Source organism: Ahaetulla prasina, chromosome 6 (genome assembly GCF_028640845.1).
Source record: "Ahaetulla prasina isolate Xishuangbanna chromosome 6, ASM2864084v1, whole genome shotgun sequence".
NCBI classification, from domain to species: Eukaryota; Metazoa; Chordata; class Lepidosauria; order Squamata; family Colubridae; genus Ahaetulla; species Ahaetulla prasina.
Window position 1 is genome coordinate 35958012 of NC_080544.1, and position 21238 is coordinate 35979249.

Below are 21238 nucleotides of genomic sequence, written 5' to 3' on the forward strand. Positions count from 1 at the left end.
GAGCGGCCCAACCTTCCCGCCGAAAATTCAAATCGGCCAATCAGAGCGCGGAATCGGCAAGGCGGCCCGCGATTGGCTCAAACAAAAAAGGCGCGGATTCCAACCAAACAACTGTGGTTATAGGCCGCGCCTCGACCAAAGTGGAGAAGAAGATCTTCACCAAGCCAAAAATAGAGGGAGTACGGTGCCGGCTTGAAGTAGACACGGGATCAGCGATCACCATCATGTCCTGGGACACTTTGGCGAAGTCGCTGCCGTCCGTCAAGCGCCACCTGCAAGCACAACGGCTACGAGTGCACGACTACCAGGGAATCGCATCCCTGTTCGAGGACCACCTCCGTCCGAGTGCACGGTCCACATAAAAAGACCCTGCCCATCATGATCGTCGAAGGAACTCTGCCCAGTCTGTTGGGACTAGACTGGTTTCGTGCCCTGGGCATGGGAGTGACTGGCATCTACAGAAGTGACTGTAACCTGAAAGACATTCTCTTTAACGAGTTCGAAGATGTCTTCAAGGACTGCCTGGGCAAGTACAAGGGGACCCCTATTTCCTTCAACTTAGACCCCCAGGTAGCCCCCATTAGGCTTAAGGCGAGGAGAGTCCCTTTTGCCCTAAAACCAAAAATCGATAAGGAGCTGGATAAGCTCATTAATCAGGGAATTTTGGTGCCAGTCGACCACGCAAAGTGGGAGACGCCAATCGTCACCCCCATCAAACCGGACGGGTCAATTAGAATTTGCGCTGACTACAAGGCGACGCTTAACAAAGCCTTACAGAAAAGCGCTTCCCCGGTTCCAGTGGTGCAACACTTATTGCACCCTTTGGGGCAAGGGCAAGTCTTTGCAAAGTTAGACTTGGCCCAAGCCTACCAACAACTGCCAGTAGACGCCCGCACAGCCGAAGCCCAAACGATTGTGACGCACAGGGGGGCCTTCAAGTGCACCCGATTGCAATTTGGGGTCAGTGTGGCACCAGGGCTGTTCCAAAACCTGATGGAACGACTACTGCAGGGGCTCCCAGGGGTAGTTCCCTACTTCGATGATGTCCTAATTTCAGGGGAAAACATGGAGGAATTGGGGGAGCGGTTAAGAAAGGTCTTGAGCATTTTCCGGACAGCCGGACTAAAAGTCAAGACAAACAAATGCCAGATCGGGGTCGAATCCGTCGATTTCTTGGGCTACCGGATAGACAAGAAAGGAATTCACCCTACTGAAAGCAAGGTTAAGGCAATTAGGAAGGCTCCAGCGCCCAAAAACAAAGCAGAGCTGCAGGCATTCCTGGGATTGGTTAATTTTTACGCGGTCTTTTTAAAGAACAAAGCAACCGTTGCGGAACCGCTGCATAGGCTCTTAGGAAAAAATACTGTTTGGTCTTGGGGAAAGTCAGAAAATAGGGCGTTTGAAGCAGTAAAGAACCTGCTCTCAAGTGATAGCCTGCTCATCCAATATCACGACTCATTACCCCTAGTATTGGTTTGCGATGCCTCCCCTTATGGGGTGGGGGCTGTACTCAGCCATCGACTTCCAAACGGCACAGAAGCCCCCATAGCGTTCTACTCTAGAACAATGTCCTCCCCAGAGAGGAACTACAGCCAATTAGACAAAGAAGCACTAGCCATTGTATCAGGGGTCAAAAAATTCCACGAGTATGTCTTTGGGCGGAATTTTGAAATCGTGACTGACCACAGGCCACTACTAGGGATACTGGCTGGCGACCGCCCAACGCCTGTGGCACTTTCGCCACGCTTGACCCGTTGGACTATATTTCTAGCCGCTTATTCGTACAAGCTGCAGCATCGGCCAGGAAAAGAAGTGGGGCATGCAGACGCGTTAAGCCGATGCCCACTACCAGGGGCGACCGAAGACCCCACTCCGGGGACGCCCATCTTACTTATTGACTCGTTGGACTCTGGCCCAGTCACATCAAAGGAAGTGGCTCGGGCATCATACCGGGACATTGTGTTAAGGACTGTACTCGGTTGGGTACAGAGAGGGTGGCCCGCTGCGCCGGGCGAACGGTTCAAAGAATTTGTTAAAAAACGAGATGAGCTCTCGGCTCAAGGGGGGTGCCTGTTATGGGGTGATCGTGTAATAATTCCTGAGAAGTTAAGGGGAAAGGTATTGGACCTCCTCCACGAGGGTCACCCAGGGATCGTAAGGATGAAGGGGTTAGCTAGAAGCTATGTATGGTGGCCACTCATGGACGCAGAGATTGCTGAGAGGGTAGGGAAATGCCAAGCTTGCCAAGAGTCCAGACCTCTACCCCCAACGGCCCCAGTCAGAGAATGGGAAAAGCCCCAAGGGCCTTGGTCACGAATCCACATTGATTTTGCTGGCCCCTTTCACGGCCAAACATTCCTAGTGGTTGTAGATGCATTTTCCAAATGGCTGGAAATCATAATCATGAAATCCACTACGGCCGAAGCAGTAATCGCAACTCTGCGCCACCTATTCGCAACTCACGGGTTGCCGGACACTCTGGTGTCCGACAATGGGCCCCAATTCACGGCAGCCCAGTTCGAAGAATACCTGGCAGAGGAAGGCATCCGACATGCCCTCTCTGCGCCTTTCCACCCTGCGTCGAATGGCCTTGCAGAGCGTTCCGTCCGGAGCGCTAAGGAGGCCTTGTCCAGGCTCAAGCCAGGTGACTGGCAAACAAAAATAGACTTTTTCCTAGCCGTCCAGCACAGAACCCCAAGCACGGCCACCGGGAAAAGCCCAGCCGAATTGCTAATGGGACGGAAACTCCGGTGCCCACTTGACCGCTTGAACCCCCATTACACACCCGATGGGTACAAGGGCGAACTAGAGAAGACAAGGGAAATGAGCATAGGCGACCGGGTGTGGGCCCGAAACTATGGGGACGGCCCTAGTTGGTTCGCAGGGCAAATAATAAAGATAACCGGCCCAAAATCGTACGTGGTAGAGCTACCAGACAACCGAGTGTGGAGGCGCCACATAGATCAGTTAAGGAAACGAATAACTGACCAAACCGAACCAAATGAAATAGATCATGACCAATACCAATTTGAATCCACAGTTGACAATGACCCGGGGGAGGCGCAAGACTTAGCTGAGGTCCCAGAGTTCCAGCGACGCCATCAGGTTCCCGAGGGAAGCAGCAGGGAAAGTTCCAAAATTAATCCAAGGCCGGAGGGCCAAGAAAAAGAGTCGGCCAATAATCCGGAGCCCGTTGGCCCAGAGAAAGAGCTGGGAGGAGAAAACAGCCCCTCCGACCAGCTCAAAACACCACCCAGAACTGAACCGCGCAGGTCAGAAAGAACGAGGAGACGCCCAGGTTATTTGCGTGACTACGTCGAAAAATAACATGTAAATAAATATGTAAATAGAAGCAAAGTGTTTTCTGGGAGGGGAGGAGTGTTATGTATTCATGTTTGTACCTTTAAATATTTGAGCGGGAAATCAGCACGTTGCTGATTGGTCGAAGCCTCCAGCAGTACTGTATAAAAGGAGAGGTTTTTCCCCCAGCCTGTTGCTGGGTTCACCCTATATTAAAGAGCTGTTGTCACTACCCTGGTCTCCAGCCTCATTACTTCCCGAACTTAACAGCAGTAATTCGCTTAAGAACCGTAACAAAAAAAGGTCATAGAATCTGATGCCAGTCACATAACAATTCTTGCTTAGCAAGGAAAATTCTAGTTTTAATTGAACAGAGAAGAGCAACCAACATGATTAGGGAACTGAAAGCTAAAACATATAAAGAACAGTTGCTGGAATTGGATATATCTGGTTTAATGAAAAGAAGGACTAGGGGAGACATGATAGCAGTGTTCCAATATCTCAGGGGCTGCCACAAAGAAGTGGGAATCAAGCTATTCTCCAAAGCACCTGAGAGCAGGACAAGAAGCAATGGGTGGAAACTTGAAGCAACTTAGAACTAAGGAGAAATTTTCTGACACTTAAAACAATTAATCAGTGGAACAACATGCCTCCAGAAGTTTTGAATGATCCAACACTGGAAATTTTAAAGAAGAGATTGGACAACCATTTTTCTAAAATGGTACAGGGTTTTCTGCCTGAGCAGGGGGTTGGACTAGAAGACCTCCAAGGTCCCTTCCAACTCTGTTATTCTGTTCTGTTCTGAGTATTCAGGACTGAGTATTAATGACATATTTATGTGGCCAAATCACCTTGCAAAGCCTAGAAGAGTGGAGTTGATCCAGAGGAAAAGCTGTTGGGAATGTTGTGTACTGCACTAAAGCACTGGGTACTATTTGCTACGCCGTTGTGGATTTAGTGTTTGGAAAGTAAAACAGTAAAAACAGTAAAGTAAAAGCGGTGTGGCTCAGGCTGTAAGAAGCCTGTTATTAAAACACAGCTGCCTGCAATTACTGCAGGTTCTAGTCCCACCAGGTCCAAGGTTGACTCAGCCTTCCATCCTTTATAAGGTAGGTAAAATGAGGACCCAGATTGTTGGGGGGGCAATAAGTTGACTTTGTAAATATACAAATAGAATGAGACTATTGCCTTACACACTGTAAGCTGCCCTGAGTCTTCGGAGAAGGGCGAGATATAAATGTAAACAAAAAAAAACAAACCCTCACAGAGTTGTAGAGCTAGAACAGAAACTGAAGGAACTACCATTGTAAAGTAATTCTGAGTGAAATTTGATTGTTTATATTGCATTAATATTAGGATTAAAGGTTACGCTGATAGTCCTCCACTTACAACAATTCATTTAGTGACTGTTCTAAGCTACAAAGGCACTGAAAAAATGACTTATGACTTTTTTTCACACAACTGTTGCAGCATTCCACAACCATATGATCAAAATTTAGATGCTTGGTAATTGGCTCATATTTATGACGGTTGCAGTGTCCTGGATTGTGATTAATTGTGATTAAATGTGATTACTTTTTGTGATCTTTTGACCAAGCCAATAGGAAAGCTGGATTCACTTTACAAGCATGTTACTAACTTAACAACTGCAGTGATTCACTTAGCAGCTCTGGTAAGAACGATCGTAAAAAGGGCCGAAACTCACTTAACAACTGTCTCACTTATATTCAAAATAAGTATCAGATAAAAAAATATTGAATAGCATATGAGTAAATTTAGGAAATATTTTGTATTAGATATATTTTTGAAGGAGAGGGGAATTGAGAGTGTGACTAAGTGTGGTGTGACTAGAGATTATAATTTAGGAATTATTTTAGATTATGATTGTTAGTTTTGATACCCTGCATTTTGTTCTGGGAAGTCGGGGTGGGGGTGGGGGTAAGGAGGAGGGAATTGGGGGTTTGGTAGAGATGGAGTGATGGTTAATGTACAGGATTATTGAAGATGTATAAATATAATTAATGTAGGGTCGGGTCTGCCCAGTTACCATTTTAGAACGGTGGGAGGGAGAAAGAGAGAGTAGGAGGTAGGAAAGAGGAGAAGAGGAAGGAAGAGGGGTAGAAGAGGGAGAAGGAAGGTGTAGGGTGGAGGGAGGAGAGGATGTAGATAAGAGAAGGAGAGGAAGGTCTGGAAAGCAGAAGAAGGTAGAAGAGGGAAGAGTGTTAAAAAGGGGGGTGGTGACTGAGCAAGCCCGACTAATTGTATATAACTGTACATTGGATGAATTATTTGATATGATTGTAAAAATAAAACTTTTTATAAAAAAAAAAAAAACAACTGTCTCACTTAAGCAACATAAATTTGGGGTTCAATTGTGGTCATAAATGGAGGACTACTTGTATTGGTGAGTCCCATGCAAGTCTTGTTTCTTTAGACGCAACTGCTTCTGTATTTTATTTTATTTTTACTACGAGACTCTGATTTGCCCCTTTGACTTTGCTGAAGAAACTTGAGAGTAACGCTGTCCACCATTATTTGCCATTCCTTTAATGTTCAAGAAAACCTAGCGGGAATTTTTATTGTATCTGATCAGGACTGAAGATTTACTGAAGCACTTCTAAAAAATATTACCTCTGAGAATTTCAAGCAATTATTTTCCTGTTTAGCTCAATCCACTTTAAGTAAGTTTAAACTTGACAATACGTTTAAACTTTTTAATGAACAAGAAAGGGATAATCTCTAAAAACCATGATTCGGGCTTATAACCTTTCCTTTCTTCCCCTCCCCCTTTTCTTTTTTCCAAAATAGAACATCTGTTTTTGATCTTTTACTTATCTGGTCATCCCTAATGAGAGGAAGTATTGTGCATCTCTCTCAGTAATGGGGTTTACTCAAGGTTGGCCAATTTGCTTCTACGTAAGATAAAGAGATAACGAAGAATGAAGCCAACCATAAGGGGTAGGCAGCTATGTAAATTGTGAGTAGATAGAAATGTAAATAAGTGCTGCAGCCACTGAACACAAGATGGCCAAAATGAAGAGGCATTCTTATCCACAATGCTTTGTTTTTATTTCCAAGGATGTTAACAATGCTATATTCTCCGACTTTTGATCTTTCCTGTGAGTTCTGCAATGTAAAAACTAATCATGTGCTTCCAATTATCCATCCTACAGCTTTTTCATTGCCCATTGTCGCTACACACCTCACCACCCTGTCCGCTGCTTTGAGTTAATGTTCCACATCAAAATCCCAGCACAATGCCTAAGAAAACGGACAACAAAACAGTGCCAAGGGGCAACCCGGTCAGGCATTCGCGGAGGGAACCCTCCGAGAATGTCTTAGCCTTGCTGTTCTTCCTCCTTATTTTGCACTCCTGCTTTAACTGGTTGAACTGATGGGACCGAGAAGGGGAAAGCTAACCAAATACAGTGAGGTAATCAGAGAGAAAAAGGGAGGAACAAATGCCTAATAACGGCAGTCTGATTTGAGGGCTTTGTCTTGCCTACATTTTCCCTCTCTTCTGGCTGTGAGCCACAACTCCCTTCCCTCACTCCCTTCCTTCTTTCCTTCTTTCCTTCCTTCCTTCCTTCCCTCCTTTCCTCCCTCCTTCCTTCCTTCCTCCCTACTTCCCTCCCTTTTTTCCTCCCTCTCTTCTCCTCCCTCCCTCCTTCCTTCCTTCCTCCCTCCTTCCCTCCCTCTTTTCCTCCCTCCCTCCCTCCCTCCCTCCCTCCTTCCTTCCTTCCTTCCTTCCTTCGATCAACTTTTGAAAAAAACCTATCTCCCTCACAAAGGGACGTTTTATGCCAGGACTGTCATTCTGCTGCACCAGTCTGCTTCGCCAGACACCAATCTGCCATAGTCACTGGAGGAGAGGGAGCTGCGGGGAGATAAAGGGGAGGTTGGGATGAAGGGAATCAAAACTACTCTTAATGCCATCCCGTGAGAGCCTTTGGCTGTTCCAAGGTCATGGAATAGAAGGCGAGACCATCTAGCCTGCCAAGCTAGGGATTGTTACCAAAACAATTTGTCTGAATGTAATTGGATACTTTAAGATAACCAGGGGAGAAGGGAAAAGTTAACTAGATGCTATGGGGGCGAAACTTCAGATCCAGCTTTGCTTCTTTGTAACCATTTGGCTTTAGTAAAGGGTATTTTTGTTAACAATGGATTCAAAACAATGGATTCAAAAGTCTTTCTTTTCTAATTGACCAAGTTGTGATTGATGACTCTTTGGGAGATATACAAATTTTGCCTCTGAGTCAGCCTTGATTCCTGGAAATTACACAGACAAGTTCTTAAATTTTTTTCTGGGCATTTTTAGAGGTGATTTGCTATTGCCTTCTTCTAGGGCTTAGAGTGAGGGATAGGCCCAAGATCACCCAGCTGGCTTCATGTCTGAGGCAGAATTATGGTCTCCTGGCTTCTAACCTATTGCCTTAAGTCACTCCAACAAACTGTCTACTTTAAGAATATAAGTAATTTGAAATGCTGAAGAAGGTTTCCATTGAAGGTCAGGGACAACTTTCCATTTAAAGGTCAACTGGCTCATTTCATGACCTCTCAAAGCTCTTCCAAAGCAGAATAGTAAACTACAAAATTCTGAAGTTAATCAATCAGAACAGAGCTTGAATAAATGACTTAGATGGGGGAATGGAAGGGGAACTCATCAAATTTGCAGATGACACTAAGCTGGCAGGAATAGCCAACACCCCAGAAGAAGTTAGTTAATGTTGAAGAAGAAGAAATTAATGTTGTTCCATTTCAGAAGGGATACTAGTTCTGGTCTCTGCCATGAACTGATTACGCAACCTTAGTCATGTTGCTGCCATCTCTGCTTCATTACACTAGAGGATAATAAAGCTGAAAATATGCTGGCTATTAAAGCTGCTCTAAGGATTGCTTAGATAATATATTTCTGACAGCTCTTTCTTTTGCTGACAGTCTTGCTTTGAGAATCTTTAATTATAGATTTGTTAGGCTATTGAAACAAAGAGGGAGGGTGAATCCAAAAGTCATATGGATGCAAAATGCATTCAGTCAACTGGATTTTGAACTCCTAAAATTCTTCATGAAGAAATAAGAGCTGAAACTCAGAAAGAAAGAGAAAAGCATGTCTGTTTAGGCCTTCAAGGTCATTCTCCCAGATCGTTGGAAGAACCTATAGATATGCACGTTAGACGATCAAGAGCCAAAGTGGTGCTTGCATTGACTCTCTCCAAAAGCAAACAAAAACTATGGGTTTCCCCTTTTTGGAAATATGAACAATTGGAAGACTCAACTTAAAAGCGCATACCGATGCATAAATGTGCGGTGATATTTGAAAAAGCATGCACTGACCTTTAGCAAATGTATACGCCATAAAAACGTTTTTCTCCCTTTGACTCTTTTTCAATGCATCACCAATTTCCTATCCAGGTGTATGTACTGCAGAAGCTCAACCCATTTTACACCTTCCAGGAACGTCTGGCAGATGGGCGGCAGGTGTACCTGTCAGATGTTGAAAACACCATCGATTACGGTGAAACACCCATTTGAGCCGAAAATGATGTTGTAGGAATTCCAGCAGAGAAAAGGTTCATTCGTTTTTCATGGCGTCTCAGCTCCTGTGGTTATACCGTTGGCTGGCCAACATTTGTCTTTATTGAATGCCACCTCTAGGAAGACACATGATCAATGTATATACCTCGGTGCACTCCTTTTGTCTTCAGAGCTCTTTCAGATTCCCCTTCTGAGATGCCGAAAGGCAGTGAAATTTATTCATTAGCCAGCATACTGCAAATAATCTGTGGCCTCTGGATGACAGGGATGTGTGAAATTATTTTTGAAAGCCTCCTTCTTCCTCAGAGACCCCGGTTGCAGTTCTTCTTCAAAAGCCAGCATTTCCAAACATTTTGTTTCCCTCCATTTTCAACCCCCAAAGATTCAAGTATAGGCTTTCATTTTAAGTAACTCTTGGCATTGGTTTGATTTTTCCTCCTCCCCCCCACCCCAATCACAGCAGGTTGCTAAGTAGATAACAATTGCCCCAAGCTAGCTGCTTTCTCTGTGATATATGTGTCAATAGTTTAAGAGAGATTTAACTGCCCACTGCTGCCCCAACCTCAATTCCTCTGCTTTTCCCCCCCAGCCATATTGTAAATAGCATTTTTCTTACAGTGCAGTTCTAAGCAGGGTTGCAGAGTCGAATATTGAAAGCGTGAGCTAAGCTAGTATGTCTTTTAAGGCATACTCGTAACGAAATGCTTCAAGCTACTGTTAGAGATCGGAGCTCAGTATAATGATAGAAACACACACCATAATGGAGTCAACTTCAAGAGGTGAAACGACTTCCATGAAGAGCATAGAACGTAGAATGAGTTGGAAGGGACCTCAAAGGTCCTCTACTTCAACCCCCTGCTCAGCCAGAAGACCATATACAGTACCATTTCAGACAAATGGTCGTCCAGTCTCTTTTTGATAGCTTCCAGTGATGGAGCACCCACAACTTCTAAAGGCAAGCTATTCTATTGGTTAACTGTCCTCACGGTCAGAAAATGTCTCCTTATTTCTAGGCTGCTTCTTTCTTTGGTTAGTTTCCAACCATTTGTTTTCTTCTCTTGCTTTTTGGTCCTTTGGAAAATAATTTGACCTATTCATCTTTGTAGGAGCCACTCAAATATTGGAACAGAGCTATCATATCATTCCTAATCAATGGTGGGATTCAAGTAATTTAACAACCGGTTCTCTGCCCTAATGATTTCTTCCAACAACCAGTTTGCCAAACTGCTCAGAAAGTTAACAACCAGTTCTTCCAAAGTGGTGCGAACTGGCTGAATCCCACCACTGCTCCTAATCCTTCTTTTCATTAGAATAGACATACCCAGTTCCCATAACCGTTCTTCGTTTGTTTTAGCTTCTAGCCCATAATCATTTTTGTTGCTTTTCTCTGCACTCTTTCCAGAATTTCAACTTCTTTTTTTTTAATATATTGTGGTGACCAGAACCAGATGCAGAATACCAAGTGTGGTCTTACTAAGGCTTTGTAAAGTGGTATTAGAACTTCATATGACCTTGAGTCTATCCCTCTATTAATGCAGCCTAGGATTGCATTGGCTTTTTGGCTGCTGCCTCACCCTGGTGGCTTACATTTAAGTGATAGTCCACTAAGACTCAAAGATCCCTCTCATGGTTACTGGCATTAAGCAAAATTTTACCTAGTCTGTACCTATACAGTTGGTTTTTCTTGTAGCAGATCTTGTGCAAACTTGCCCAGTTTAATATCTACTTTGGCTCAGCTTCATCTTCCCTTCAATTCTTGACCAATGAAACACCAAGTGGCATTATGCCCTTCGAGAAAAAAGCCAATCCAAATCATTTAATTCTGCTATGTACCAAATAAGGGGTAAGTTATCTACCACTTCTCACTCGCATTAGTCAGAATGGGATAGTTTCATTTTTCTTGTCCACTCGCTTCTTTCTTTCATTGTTTTAACTTTTCCCTTGCTTCTTTCAAGCCACATAGAGTCCATTCATTTTCTATCTTCTCTCCCTGCCTCTAGTATCTCACGGTTACAAACCTGAGTTGGACTTTGTGGTGTTATGGCTCTGGGCCCCTGACCGGCTACTTCAACCTGAATTGGTACTGCCAATGCTGTGTAACATCCCTTCTTTCCTGTCTCCCTTTTGAAACTTTGTGTAGCTCTGAGCCACCCGAACATTTTGCCTGCCGTTTAAGCAGGTAAAATTGTTCACCTGTTTAACTTACCTTCTTACTTTGAATTACTAGCCCAGCATTAAAACAGTTGCAAACCTGCCACTGTGTGGTTGCTCAGTCTAGAATATATCATAAATTAATTCACACAAATGTCACTTTTGTGGCAGAATATAGAGTTGGGTTGCTACTGACTTTTGGGGGCAAGGTTTCCTCCCACCACCATCATTTTCCAATCTAGCCTACAGCACTGGTTCCCGAGTTTGTCTTCTCATCCAAGCACAAACCTTGCTTAGCTTTCTAAGGCCAGCCAGATGCAATCTTCTACCTAAGATATAAACTCCAACATTCAAATATATAACATAGAAATTTGCCCACAGAAACCCCTTCAAGTAACCAAGAAATAAAGTAGTCTCTATCCTCCAGCTGTTACGTATTGGAGCAGCAGTATTAATGAGACCTTGCACAGAAGACCCAAAATTAATGTCTAATACTGTCTAATATAAGAATTAGAAGTTTACGAAAAGCAATATCTTCAGCTAAGCAACATTGCCCTGCTGCAGCACCATTCGCCACTCCACCTCAGCTTGTTATCCTCCAGATCTGTTGGGATTAAAATGCTAAGAATTTCGTTTGCAATGTAATGGGTAAGAAATGTGGTACAGGCATCTATTATTTTTACCATAATGAAGAAGGAAAATAATATGGAGAGTGGGCAGGAGAGGAGAGGAAGGCATGGGGACTAGTCACAGCTGGCTGTTGGACAATGAGCATATTTTAAATTATAGTAGGTCTTCTGAAGAAAATCTAATAAATCAGGGGAGAAGGATGGATAATGATTAGTATTAGCACTTTAAATTGAGCCTAGAAGCAGGCTGGGAATCAGTATGACTCACAAAATGTAAATGCAATGAAATGCAAGAGTCTAGTTCAATTTATTAGTCTTGCGAGCCTTATTCTGGATCAACCATCCCACATATATAATGCCTAACCAGACTGTATGTTGATATGCTACATGTAGCAACTGATAGCAACTCCCAGGTGTAAGACTGGCCTTGGAATACATGCAATAGCATCATTACCACAGTTTGGAGTCTTTAAATTGCACTTCTATTCACACTTCTCTGGCAAGAAGTCCCCTTGAACAGAACAGAATCAGGTATATAAATAAACATATTTGGGCTGCCCTGAGAAGCAGTCATCCACGATGGATGCACAAAGAAAAACAATTACCGTATATACTCGAGTATAAGCCGAGTTTTTCAGCACGTTTTTTGTGCTGAAAAACGTCCCCTCAGCTTATACTCGAGTATATACGGCTTATACTCGAGTTTGTTTTTTTCTTCTTTTTTTCACATTATACCGGATGGCGCAAACTTGGCGGGCTTTTGCATTAGCGCGGGGAAGCCCTGCCGGTGCAGTGAGAGGGCGGGGCGGGGGAGCCGCCAGCCTTCTCGGCTGAGGGAGGGGGGGTTTCCCCGACCGGTAGCTGCCTCATTTCCCACCCTCGGCTTATACTCGAGTCCCCAGTTTACCCCAGTTTTTTGGGGTAAAATTGGGGACCTCGGCTTATACTCGGATCGGCTTATATTCGAGTATATACGGTACATCCTTCTATATGTTTTAAGTGTATGTTTAGTTAGCTGATGTAGTTTGTTAGCTAATAACCGCATGATGTCTCTATTCAGGAAATTTAACCAGAAGTCAAGAAATGATACTACCTTATTTATATCTACTAGATTAACTAATTCAATGTGTATAAGCAGCCTTATTTATTGACCCAGTTAAGTCTCTTGTTTTTCTCATGGATTTCTGGATAGCGCATAACAACTATAAAACATCAAAATTGTGGAGAGTAAGGAACAGTCTCTAATTGTTGTTTATTACAACAGCACATCTTGTAGCTAAATGCATTTCTACCACTTCGACTATGAAATAGTAGCATTTGGTGTGTATGTGTGTGTGTGTTTTTTTTTTAATGTAAGATTTTCATTATCTATCTTAAAAGGTTGTATTGTTTCTGTTCTCCAGATAAGGCTGTTCTTGGGGGTGGGGTCCCCACTGACATATTTATTTATTTATTTATTCGAATTTTTATACCGCCCTATCTCCCGAAGGACTCAGGGCGGTTCACAGCCAGATAAAAACATGCAAATAATACAAATAAAAACAACAATTAAAAAACTTATTAATTAGGCCGAATTAAAAATATCACTAGAATAAAATAATATAAAACCCCATTAAAAACTAAATTTAAAAACTAAAACCCTAGGCTAGCCCTGCACAAATAAATAGATGTGTCTTAAGCTCGCGGCGGAAGGTTCGGAGGTCAGGAAGTTGACGAAGCCCTGGGGGAAGCTCGTTCCAGAGGTATATATATGTATATACCAAAATATATGTATATGCCAAAATATACATAATTTCATTCACCAAATTACATACTTGGCATGGTGACTTTTTAGAAGTGCATTTTGAAACTCCTGGATTCCTGCTAACTTTTTAAAAAGTGCTCAGGCTGAATAGGATGCTACTTTCATCTCCTGGTATCTTCTTGATATTCATACCAGATACCATCCTAGGCTATACCCTGGTGGAGAGAAAGCTGTGTCTCCATCTCTTTTATGCACTCCACAGGCATCTGTTGGCCCTTATAAGAAAGAAAATGCTGGACTAAAATAGACATTGGTTTAAACCAGCAGGGTTGTTTTATATTCGGCTCAACAAAGTATGAATTCTTTGTTGTTCATTTTTTTTCAAGTTTTGTCTAGTTTTCAAGTGACTTCACAAAATCAATAAGGCCTTGATTCTATTTCGTTTTTAGTGTGTTTGAACCTATTTGAGTGTACATATAATACATATCATATATATATATGATATATGTCTGGTTATATGTCTGTAACTGTCTGGTTTGGTTCCGCAATCCAACAAGACAGACAGAGACTTCAGAGGATAATTAGAACTGCAGAAAAAACAGTTGCTACCAATCTGCCTTCCATTGAGGACCTGTATACTGCATGAGTCAAAAAGAGGGCTGTGAAAATATTTACAGACACCTCACATCATGGACATAAACTGTTTCAACTCCTACCCTCAAAATGACGCTACAGAGCACTGCACACCAGAACAACTAGACACAAGAACAGTTTTTTCCTGAACGCCATCACTCTGCTAAACAAATAATTCTCTCAACACTGTCAAACTAGTTACTAAGTCTGCATTACTATTAATCTTCTCATCATTCCTATCATCCATCTTCGCCCACTTATGACTGTATGACTGTAACCTTGCTGCTGGTATCCTTAAGATTTCTATTGACTGTTTCCCTAAGACTATCATTAAGTGTTGTACCTTATGATTCTTGATGAATGTATCTTTTCTTTTATGTACACTGAGAACGTATGCACCAAGACAAATTCCTTGTGTGTCCATTCACACTTGGCCAATAAAGAATTCTATTCTATTCTATTCTATTCTATTCTATTCTATTCTATTCTATTCTATTCTATTCTATTCTATATACGTAAGATTCCGTTGAATGATTTCCTGATTTGAGTATACTCTTCCTAGATTATTAGGTCATGAAACTAAAATATGATCTTCTTTTAATTCAGATAGGCAGGTTTCTTTTTTTGCAGTCCCTGCAAATCTCAAGAAGTCTGACCAAGGTCGTTTAATCCCTCTGAGTCGTTCCTTAAATGTCTCTTTCCTCTTTTCTCTTGTCTCTTCTCTCCTTAAGGATTAAATGAGAGTTATTTTCAAAATCAGTCAACGAGGATCTTTAACTGAGAAGGCAGAAAGATCTGAGTGGTGCCAGTGTTTTGTTTCCTCTCACAGAAGATCATCTCTTCAAGATTCCTCAGGAAAAAAAAATTATAAATGGAAGACAGTGAACTCCACAATATTTTTAAAAAGACAAGGCTCATGGCCATCTATTTGGAGAATGGAAGGCTGGTTTCGTCATTCAATAGACTAAAAAGGCAGTCTCAATAGCAGATGAATAGAAGAAGAGCATGGCCCAGGAAGTCTCCTTTTGACCTCCTCAAAGTCAGCTTGAAATCTTTGGTTCCAATAACCAAATCTTTGGGTTATCATCTTCTATGATAAGAATAACCAGGCAAAGAGACATTGCTTGCTTCCAAAGATCCCCAGCTGCCAGCGTCACAGAGTTAAAGTTAGCATAACTTTATTGTCACTTTGAAAGTACACTAACTGGCATGCATTAAAATGAAATTTCATTGCATACAGCTCTTAAAGGGTCACCACCTCCAATATACCCCACATAAATATGACAAGATAAATAAATACAAAATTATGTATGCACCCATGTATATGATATGACACAGAGGAACAACACAATCTCGTTCGGATGTGTTGTGTACATGTACATGGTGAGAAAAACTAATCTTGCGAGTTTACCGGACAGATGGCATCCTCACCATTTTCCATACAGCAACTCATTGGCTTACCTACCAACCATTCTTTTCATCCCAATGATCACACGGTCTCCATCACAACAGAGACTGCAAAATAGCTTGGTGGAGGTAACCAATGATTGTGGAGCATACACAGCCTTGTCCTTCAATTGAGAGGAATATTCAGATAGTTCATAACCGTTACCATTGCGGGCGGGGCCCTCAGAAGTGTGATCTGAAATACTTGCTCTATCCGCTAATGGGCCTCACGCACTGGTGGAAGGTAAGGCTCAGTTGCCAGCCTATTCTGGTTTTTTTTACATGAAATGGAGGGAGGTTCTCTCTTTCTCACCTAATGTTTGTTTAAACAGGTATGTTCATCAGTGCACATGTGATTAAATAAAAGGATGAAATAAACCCAATGATGCATTTATTGGAAGAAGCTCAACGTATTAAAAAATTCATAATATCAATGAATGCACATGGGGAAATTAAAAGTTAACTGTAGATATACAGTTATACAGATATACATGTGTTTGTTTAATAAACTGCAAGGAAAGATTGACTTCTGAACAAACTTGCTGAAAAATCAGCAAGCGGATTTGAGCAGAGAGATATTTCGGAAACCGCTTTTCCTTAAATTGATATGTCCGTTTTACATAACATTGATCGAATGATTCTGTGTTGCAGCACTAGTTACAGTCTACATTCTCTGTACCAATGAAGAAGGGCAAGATGAAATTAAGGAGCGTGGTGGCGCAGTGGTTAGAATGCAGCATTGCAGGGTAACTCACTGCTCACTGCCAGCAGTTTGATCCCAACCAGCTCAAGGTTGACTCAGCCTTCCATCCTTCTGAGGTCAGTAAAATGAGGGCCCAGATTGTTAGGAGCAATATGCTGACTCTCTAAACTGCTTAGAGAAGGCTGTAAAGCACTGAGAAGTTGAACATAAGTCTAAGTGCTATTGCTATATAGACCAGCTATTCATATTACAAGTGTTGTGACTCCGGCCCCCGAGCCTGTCCTCATGGAGAAGGATGACTTGGGGAGTGAGGGAGAGGAGCCGACAAGGCCTCCCTCTCCAGGTCCCTCCTTCCTGAAAATGCCTCAAGTGCCGGTGGAAGGCCAGGAAGAAGGCGTGTCAGAGCCCCCACAGATAGAGGACGAGGAGGATCAATCCTGGATTGACCCTAGACAGCATTGGAAAGAGAGGCATACGCAGCAGAGGAAGAGGTGTGGCAGGCCCAGAAAGTGCTGAGTCACTGATCCACACCCCACAGGGGATAAAAGCGGGTGGGGTTGCCATCGGGCCCTTGTGACGGACAAAAGCTACTAAGTGTGAACTGCATTGTGTGAGCTTCAGAGAGTTTTTGGATTTAAGGCTTGGATTTTCATGAGTAACTCTTGACTATTCTTTAGACTCCTGGTTGTTCCAGCAATGGACTGTAAACACGCTGACTCTTGATAAGAAACGTGGCTGGCACTTGGAGAGCAGCTGCCAGAACTTTCCTCTGCCAAAGGAAACCAGGCCAACTTGTAAATAAATTGCTGGCAGACATCCTTTGGCACTTGTGTTTTCTTAGGTGAGGTGGGGGGGGACAGAACAACAAGTCTCCTGGATTGGAGACAGGGCTCTCTCCAGTAACTCATGCTCCTATCATCACCCATATAGTTTACTGTGATCTACATGAAGGTGTCAACTGAAGATCACTCCAAAACTGCAATTGAAACAAAATATAGGTGTTGCTTAATCATATACAACCTATGTCATAGTCACTGCCTTGCATATCAATACATTTCTGGTGCAATTCAAAGGACTGGTATTGACCTGAAAAGCTCTGTTTGACTTGGTACTGAGGTCCTTACTGGACCACTTCAGCAGTGGCCACTATCAGGTCCAAGCACAAAGATGACAAGGTGGAATACAAGCAAGTCAAATCTTTTATTTGCTTATACCTAATGCAGAGAATCTTGCAAACTAAGGCTATAACCTGTCTAACCCACATTTTTTTAAAAATCTTGTCAAGTAGTAGATTGTGGACTATCTACTAACCTACTAGATTTATCCTGAGAGATTCCAGTGTGTGGCTACTCTGAGTCTCTTCCACATATATACCCATCCACCTCAGGGCTGTGCAGCCTCTTGATCTAGGCTTCTGTTGTGACCCAGGCCCAAGTAGGTAGTAAGAAACTCAGTCTGTGAAAAAGCAAACAAACTTTATTCGAACAGCTGAGAATTACTTCATTCCTAGTGTTGTTCAACTCAAATTAAAACAAATGCCTCCCAACACAAATTGCTCAGTCCTATCGCAAACCTTGGTCCAATTAGGCAAACTGCCAAAGGCCTTTCTTGGCAAACGTTCACAAGTCACAAAAATAAAGGCAAGTTGTAGACGAAGCAGAAGACGAAGCAGAAGACGAAGCTACCAACATTGTTTTCCGGCAACACTCAAATGCCGGTGCTGGTCTGTTTTAAGCCTTATGGGAAGGGCCAATCATCTCTTGGCCCTACTCCCAAGTTTTGCTTGAGCTGCTCTTGCCTTTTGGCAGCTCTTCTCATGAGTGCATTAGGAACAGGCTTCTCCTGTTTCTCTGCCTCACTACTAAAAGTCTCTGGAGGCTCTGGAGTCCACACCTCACTTCCCAATGGCCCTGGCCTCACCTCAGCCTCATCGCTGTCTGACTCTGTTGCCAGTTCTGTAGGCTGCTGACGGACCACAACAGCTTCTCTCTGGGAAAGCTCTGTGTTGCCAATCTGCATACACACACACACACACACACACAGAGAGAGAGAGAGAGAGAGAGAGAGAGAGAGAGAGAGCTTCTCCAGGTGCATATGCTATCACATTCTCCCAATTCATGTCACAACATCTTTTAATGACCCCTTACAAGGGAGGAGATGAAAGATTCAGATTGATGAACAAATCTAATAGTGCAATGATGTGGAATACTCTCTCCCTCCGTTCAGATTGGCACATTCATTTGTGGCCTTCAGGAACCTGATAAAGACAGAGTCAATCTTTGGGAGAACGAACAGTTACCATTACACTTACCGCTTTGTGAACATTTGTTTTTCTATTGGTTTTTATGTTTACATGTTGCTTTTACGTATGTTGTTAAACCAGTGGGAGTCATTTTTGGCTGAATCTGGTAGTGCCCAAACGCAAGGAATGAATCAATCAATCAATGCTGTGTGTGAGCTGCCCTGCAGCTTCTTCAAAGAAGGTTAGCAGAGGCTTCTTAATTGAAATGTTATGCTGCACGAGGCAGTTTGAGCAATTGTTGCCACACTCTTGAATGGCTTTCCCTCAAAATGTTCATGGCATCTGATCTGAGAAGGACAGAGTTTTCTTCTACGATACACAATGGACATCTTATGAAGGAGACATAGGCAGAGCTCTATTGAGTCACCATCCCTCCTTTTCTAGAAACAAGCTAGGCAAAGGCAACAGTTTTCAGCGCAGGAAAATTGGCAGATAATCCAGAACATTCTCTTTTGGTGCCCTGGACTGGGGGGGGAGGGAGAGAAGTATCCTGAGAACAGTGCGAGAAATTTGTTCCGCAATTTTTAATTATTAATTAGATTATTTTAATTAGATTTTTATTTGGCCTTTATTAATTTATAAGTAAGTCAAGGCAGCAAACATACGTAATACTCCTTCCTCCTAATTTCCCCACAACAACAGCCCTGCGAAATGGCTTAGGCAGAGTGAAAACAACTGGCCCACAGGAACACAGCTGGCTTTCATGCCTAAGACACAATTAGAACTCACAGCTTCCTGGTTTCTAGACCAGAATCAGCACCTTAACTTCCCTTCAATTAAACAGAAAAGAAACTAGTTTTCATTCCTCTGTGTCCCTTCCCCCCTCCCCCCCCCTCTCTCTCTCTCTGCCTGTCTCTGTCTCTTTCTCTGTGTGTATCTTTCTCGGTCTCTTTTTCTGTCTCTCTGTGTCTCTTGTCGCTCTGTCTGTTTCTGTCTCTATCATTCTGTCTGTCTTTGTCTCTCTCTGTCTCTTTTTCTGTCTCTCTGTCTCTGTCGCTCTGTCTGTCTGTGTCTCTGTCGTTCTGTCTGTTTCTGTCTCTGTCACTCTGTCCAGTGGTGGGTTTCAAAAATTTTTACTACCAGTTCTGTGGGTGTGGCTTGGTGGGCCTGGCATGGCTTGGTGGGCATGGCAGGGGAAGGATACTGTAAAATCTCCATTCCCTCCCCAATCCAGGGGAAAATTACTGCAAAATCCCCATTTCCTTCCAATCAGCTGGGACTTAGGAGGCAGAGAATAGATGTGGGTGGGGCCAGTCAGAATTTTTACTACTGGTTCTCCGAACTACTCAAAATTTCTGCAACCGGATCTCCAGAACTGGTCAGAACCTGCTGAAACCCACCTCTGACTCTGTCTGTCTTTGTCTCTGTCTGTCTGTCTGTCTCTGTTTCTGTCTCTGTCTGTCTGTCTCTCTGTCTGTCTCTCTCTGTCTCTCTCCCTCCCTTTGATTGCTATCACATTATTATATTTTTGTAAGATACCTAGAGCCATTGGGCTTGAGTCTATATATTTACTAAAGCAAATGAAACAAACATGTAATAAGTAAATAAATGGAATTGGAAGGCACAAAGTTAGAGAAGTTTGAAATGCTGAGCATGAAAGACCCATCAAACCATGCTTTATATAGGTCAGGCAAATGAGATGGAAAAATTAATTAAATAGCATGGCACCTTCCTTAAGAGGGAAAGGGAACATACAATATTTTGGTCAATATTGTAAAATAAAAATAAAGACTCACCGAATCTGTGATATTAAAAAATCATGATATTCATATATTCAGCTTTCTGGTGCCTGAGGGGGTATGAACCCCTGAGGGCATCCTGGTGCTGTGGAATAAGGTTTAGAACAGGAGTTTTTCAACCTCTGCAATTTTAAGATGTGTGGACTTCAACTCCCAGAATTCCCCAGCCAGCTGGCCTAGTGTGGAGTCTTTGCGAGGGATGGACTGCAGCTAATACATATTTGATTAGATATACAAATTCACAGTTTGATCATGCCTAAAGGAATTTGCCATCATTTATTAACTCAGGCAGTATAAACAGCACAGTGTATCCAAAGACACAGAATATGGATAAAAGCTATTCTTTTTTTTTTTCCCCTTCCAGCAGGGGTTTTTGTCCAAAGTAGGAGCCTCAGAAGCTTAATTGACTTAACCAATTAAATCAAGGAAACAAGGAGTCAAACAAAGGAAGATGCAACATTGCAAAGGAGAGCCATCCGCCATCATCCAGAGCACCGAGGACAGTATGGTAACATAGGTACATTTGACACGATATTTAGTGTACACATAAGCAGAATAGGAGCAAAACATAAAATCTGCAGAGAACCAAAATGCCTTCTCGTGTGAAGCCATGAAGCAAAGGTCTGCTTTGATGGTGAATAATTGTTGTGGGGATTTTGTTCTTCTACCCTGAAGCAATAATGAAGAACCTCGGGATTCTGTTTTTTGTTTCTTGACCTGGCCTACTTCAAAGGGCTGACAGGAATCTTGAGGGTCTCCTTGGAGTTTCTCTCCAACCCCCTCTGGTACCAAACAAAATCAAGGCTGTGATCTCTTGAGTTTGTCTTTCTCTTGGCTGAGTGATCTTTTCTTAATGAATCACTCCTTCCTTCCCCATTCCCAAGGCCAGGTCTCCATTCCTTCATACAAAACCACAGATCTCAGAGGTTCTGAGCAGATCTGAGCCATGCTTAGAAATACCAGTGCTACCAGTTATCATTTCCATTCCTCAAAGTTTTCTTCGCCTATGAAAAAGACTTCTGTATCTCTGTCTCAAACTCAGAAACATAGAAT